This window comes from Nuphar pumila, chromosome 16 (assembly GCF_984573655.1).
Source record: "Nuphar pumila chromosome 16, dmNupPumi1.hap1.1, whole genome shotgun sequence".
Taxonomy (NCBI): Eukaryota; Viridiplantae; Streptophyta; class Magnoliopsida; order Nymphaeales; family Nymphaeaceae; genus Nuphar; species Nuphar pumila.
In genome coordinates this window covers 4,686,037-4,692,070 of record NC_143264.1, presented here as the reverse complement: position 1 = coordinate 4,692,070, position 6,034 = coordinate 4,686,037, and positions in this window count along the sequence as shown.

The window sequence follows — 6,034 nt, the reverse complement described above, 5'->3', positions numbered from 1 at the left end:
AAACCCACCATTGTGCAGACCTTGCTAAAAGGTCAAAGCTGGATGTACTTTCTGGTGGAAGGTGAACTGGAGTTTTTACACCAATGACCTCGGTGTGAATGGGGTGTTTTTTCCTGATTATCGGAAAAGGAAGAAAACTATTAAGCTGAAAATCATAAGCAGTTAAAAGGATCATTGCCTTATTTTTAAAATGCCTCCCATTGAAAAATGTTGTGCTTTTAACTTGATATAACCATAATAAAATGGAAAATGATCATATCTTATGATAAATTTGACTTATTTTCTAAAATACCCCACAATTTACTAAATTCGTCAAATGGACATTTTCGAAGGTTTTTAAATTTTTTTTAGGCTTTTACCCCTCACAAGTGTGAATTTTTTATTTTCACAGGTCACGACGTTAAAAGTTGATGGACTTGCAAAAATCATCAACAAGATCGCAATTGATATTGCGATATTCTAAAAATTATTGCAAAAATCCTTTACCCCGTAAAATTCTCAAAGAGGATTGCATGAAATATTATAAAATTACTAAAAACTTGTGAAAGTCCTATATTGTGAAATTCTCAAGGAGTATCACAATGGTATTAAGAAATTCTTTTTTCTTATAAAATTTTTATCTATATAAATGATGTTTTGTTTCTCAAACCCTTATTCGTACATGGATGCCCTATTTTTGCAACCCTAGGGTTCTTTTGGTCCCCAACCAGTATTCTTCAATCCTTTCAACAACATTCCGATGGCATTCAAGTGATAGTTCGGTTTTGCAAAAATTTCTCATCGACGGTGGTTCATAACCTCAAAAAAATGACCAGCACTTCATCGACAATAAATTTTTCCTGTAAAAGCATGGACAATACTTCATCGACAGTGAGTTTTTTCGGTAAAAGCATTAGTGGTGAGAAGATCGACAGCACTTCATTGACGGTGAGTTTTTTTATAAAAACATCAACAGTGAAAAAATTGGCGGCACTTCATCGACGATGAGTTTTTTTGATAAAAGTATTAGTGTTGAGAAGATCGGCAGCACTTCACCGATGATGAGTTTTTTCGATAAAAGCATCGACGATGATGATACTTCATCAACGGTGAGTTTTTTAAAAAAACATCGATGATGAGATCTTATGGTATGAGTAGGATAGAAAACCAAAAGTACGTGAGTTGTTCATGAATACAAAAGTTGATAAGCTGAAAATACATTCTTATAATAGAAAATGTGAAGAATGATGATGTAGAATCGATGAGAGGCCTCCGCTCTAATAAACTATGAAATCCCTTAAGATGTGTTAGATTATGATGATATGTGGAAATTAATGTAATGTATGAGCGAATTCATTTTGTAAAAGGATGACACTTCATTTCTCAACCCCTTTTTAGCATACAGATGCCTTATTTTCACACACCCGAATTTCAGCTCTCATCCAACAATTTTTCAAAGAATTTCCTAGGAATGGTGGAGGTGAATAACAAATTTTGCAAGAAAAAAAAATTGCAAGCCCCATGCATACTTCTTTAAAATTTTGCAAGTTTTTAGCAATTCTGCACGGGGTTGCAAAATTCCTTACGATTTTTGCATCTATAGTAAAAAAAATCACAATACCACTTGTGAAGTTCATCAAGAGTTTTCAAAATTCCTGAAATATTTGTGAAATTTATAAAGTTTCGCATGCGGTGATGCAAAAAAAAAAATCAACATGCGAAATTACTGCCGCAATAAATGCGACATTTCATTTTCGGTGAAACACAAATTGGCGATACTTCATCTTGTTGCTGTTTTTTTTACCCAAAAAATGAAGGAATTCAAAAAACACAAAAAAAAACAAAAATTTTAGACGAAAATATCTTTCTAATGATATTTTATTCACTAAAAAACAATGACAGAGCATAGAGATACAACCCCGAGAACATTTTTGGCTACATGTGCTAAGATTTTGGAGAAACAGAAAAAATAACATAAGAAGATCAAGATGTTAACTTTTCAACGCCACCAAGATCGCATTGAAATGATCAACAGTTTAAAAAAAATGCCTTTTGAAATACAAACTGTTTGGTTGTAATAATTTGTAGAATATTTTTTTGTTCCAATTTTTTATCTTAGAAATGAGAACCTTAGAAGGGTTTTCGATTTTGACTCAAAATAGAAAAGTTTGAGATCCATGTCTCAGTTTTCAACGACTATAGGAATGTTGGTTTTTAGTGTCGAATGACTGAGATATAGATTTGAGAACAGAGGCTATTATAAAGATTTTTTAGAAAACTCACATGAGGGTTGCAAAATTTGTGAGGTTCCCATATGAGAAGGGTAAAAGCATAAAAAAAATAAAAACTTGCATAATTGTTCATTTGGTGGATTTGGTAAATTATGAAGCATTTCAGGAAACACAAATTTGTTTTAGTCATTTTTTATAATAAAATTGTTTTTGACATTTTTTTTTATTAATATTTTCATTTTTATTTATATATGATTTTTAATTGTGCTCTCATATTAACATATACCAATATTTTTAATGATTTTTTGGACCCATGTTTTTTTAAACAGCGAGAGATTTTCCCTTACACACATTTTCCTGAGAACGAGATTTGTGACTATAGACCAAAACATGAGAAAAGAAGTAATGAAAACCTCAATAATGGCCTTCCAATCTCAAAATTTGTGTAATCATAGTAGGGATGCAAATGGGTCAGATCCAAAACAGCTAAATACATGAGAAGTCGGATCCGAATTGGATCTAAAATAATCAAAAACTGCAAAACCTCCATCCTAGATCCTACACATTTTAATCCCCAAGTCGTAGAAATGACAGAGGTTGATTCACAAAATTTAAGTGATGCAGAGGATGGGATTCTGATGATTATATACATAACCATATCTAACACAGTCACATACAGCAGTAACGTATATGTAAAACCCACGTTAAAAAAAAAGTTTTTTCGGACCCGGGTCAGGGCCGGACTCGACCCGGGCCCGTTGGGGTTTTAAAAACCCGATGCAGGAGAAAGGGTTTTTGAGAAAAACCCTCTCCCCTGTGTGTCTTACCCCGCCCATGCTGTTTCACTCCCTCTCCTCTCTCTCCTTCTCGTAACGCCTGTGTCACCCCTCTTCACCTCCTGTAACGCCCCTCCCGAGCCTATAAGAAGAGGGGGGGAGGAGGGAGCATTCCCTATCGCTCCCTCTCCTCTCTTTGTCCTCATCACTCTCCTCGTTCCCTACGCACGACATCAACGTCGTCGATACAGGTATGCCCTCCCCCCCCCCCCCCCCCCCCTCATTCTCTTCTTCTTCTTCCTCTGTTGCTGGAAGGCCGACAGGAAGCTGTCGGCCCCCTGCCATGCCTCTCCCTTCTCCTCCCTCTTTCTATCATCTCGCCAGGAGGCCGATGGCCCCTGTCGTGCCCTCCCTCTTTTTCCTCTCCTTGAGGGTTTGCTGGGAGGTCGACAGATGACACACGACCCCTGTCGTGCCCTCCCACTCCCTCTATGCCTACCTGAAGGGTGGCAGGAGGGCTGTCCCTGCCATGCATTGTTTTGCAGGGGTCGAGGCCCCTGCCATTCAGTATTGTCAGGCAGGGGCCGAGGTCCCTGCCATTTGTTGCTTTCGTGAGGCAAGGGCCGAGGCCCCTGCCGTTGGTTGTTTTGTCAGGCAAGGGTCGAGGCCCCTGCAATTCAATGTTTGTCAGGCCGGGGTCGAGGCCTCTGTCATTTGTTACTTTGTCAGGCAGGAGTTGAGGCCCCTGTTGTTTATTGTTTTGGCAGGTAGGGGTTGAGGCCCTTGCCATTCGTTGTTTTGGCAGGCAGGGGTCGAGGCCCCTGCCATTCACTGTTCTGTCAAGCAAGGGTTGAGGCCCCTGTTGTTCGTTGTTGTCGGCAGGTGGGGGCTTGCCCCCTGTCGCTTCTCTGATGTCTGCAAGCAGGGGCACACCCCTGCCGCCTCTCTTTTTTTTTCGACCGACAGGCAAAGGGTGATGCCCTGCCTGACTTTATTTTCTCCGCATGATATATAATATAGCCCTAGACGCTCACACTTTTGCAGACTTCGCATCAAACCCCGCTCTGGCTCCGCGGCCCGAGCCTCGCATCATCTACACTCATAGAAACTTGCAGCGACGTGACCTTCTGAGGTAGGAAAAAATCGCATGAGGACTTTGGATGAATTAAAAAGATGTCTGGATTCTAAGATATTGCATGCCTGTATAGAAAAGTATGACTTATTCATGTTTATCTCGTACTTGTTGTCTTGGTACATCTGAGATTTTTCGTGTTTTCCTTGTATCCTGCATGCATGAGCTTGTACCATGTTACTTTGTCGTTATTGCTTTCTTGTACTCGTTAGCTATTGCTATTGCATTGTGGATGCTTAATTTTGCTATCACACCTTTGTTTTGAGTGCCGCCCTCGAGCAAGCCTCGTAGGGTGCGCAATTGTGCATACAATATTTCGCAACCGTTCGAAAGAGGTGCGAAATTGAGTATAGGCACAGTAGTGCCGATGAAAGGGCCTTCTTTGTGCAAGGCTTGACTTATCGAGCTCAAAAGCATAATTGTAAAGCAAATGTTCTCTCTGTGAGTTGCTAGTTGCGACTATATGTACATTGTGTTCTTGGTTCGTAGAACTAGCTTGTTTACTTATGCTATATCACGCAGTGTCGGGTTATCCCTTAAAAAACCCATGACCTCCCATCGTAGTCGGACCTCTAGACAGGGATTGCTTGTACACCACGATGAGTAGGAGGTGAGGTCGATGAATACCTCGAAGCGTGCAATAAGCACTTGATTGAAACATATAAAAATAATGATATACACCGTCATAGGCAAACAAGAGCAAAACATGTATATTTAAACCAAATAAATTGCAATTGTTTTTCCTCTCATCGTAGTCGTACCTTCAGACGGGTACGATCATACTTTTAGACAAGTACGTCATATTGGTGTTACGATGAAGATGTTGCGGCAACCTCGAATTATGCTTATAGCATATTGTTGAGATCACATACAGGTGACTTTTCGCCTTCACAGGCAAGATGCTTAAGTGAGTTGTTAGACCAGAGCATGAAAATTGGGGCGGCGGTTAAGAAACCCTCGTCGTGCTCTTTCGACCTCACAGTTCATCAAGGGAGAAGATGGATGGTACAAAAACTCTGATGGACAGGTTGTTAACAACCACCCTACGGGCAAAAGATCTGGCTTCCCCGGTCATCGGAGTTAGGAAAAATTGAGATTTACTCTTTTGGTCACTGGCCGTCTTCTTAGGGGCGGACTCAGTCAGCCATTCGAGTTAATGAAAAACACTTGACATAATAAACCCCTGGATCGGTCTCGATTGTTTCTACGTTTCATGTCTGTGCATACCCACAGGCCAGTTAATATCAGAACTTAAATAATATCCTGCTCATAATAGTTGTAGATTTACATTAGTTGTTGTTTATGCTTATGATGCATGCACTGTGAAGTATAGTGATAATCATGATTGAATTAGATTTAAGTCTTTTGTTTTCTAGTTACACATGTTGTCACTATACTTAATGAAATATTTGCTTATCTCATGCATATCCTGCTTTATTTTATTCTACATTGTCTAATTGTGCACCTTACTAGTTTGTCACAAAACTGACCCATTTCATGGGCAGGTGAGAAGTAGGGTTTTCGGGTAGCCGGTGGCGCGATGCAACATGACTCAAGCCTTCCTTCTTTCTGTTGGCGTCTTGGCTCAGAGTTTTGGGATTTTGTTGGGTTTTGGATTGTGAAAAAATATTTATTTGTTAAACAACAAAGTCTATTAATAAATGATTGCTTTTGTTCCTTACTATTTTGAGTAGTTATTTTTTGTTGGTCTTTGAGCTAACGTACTCAGAATCCATCCACTTGTTTTCCTTTTCTAAAATTTCCTCCGCCGATGTTTTCAAAATATAAAAAGATTTGTTTTAATGTTTTCAAAATCACACGTGGTAAATTTTGGGGCGTTACAGTATATGGATTTGGAGCTTTGTCACAAGGATGCTCTTACACGACTGTGTCAGTGTGATGTAGATTTGGAGCTG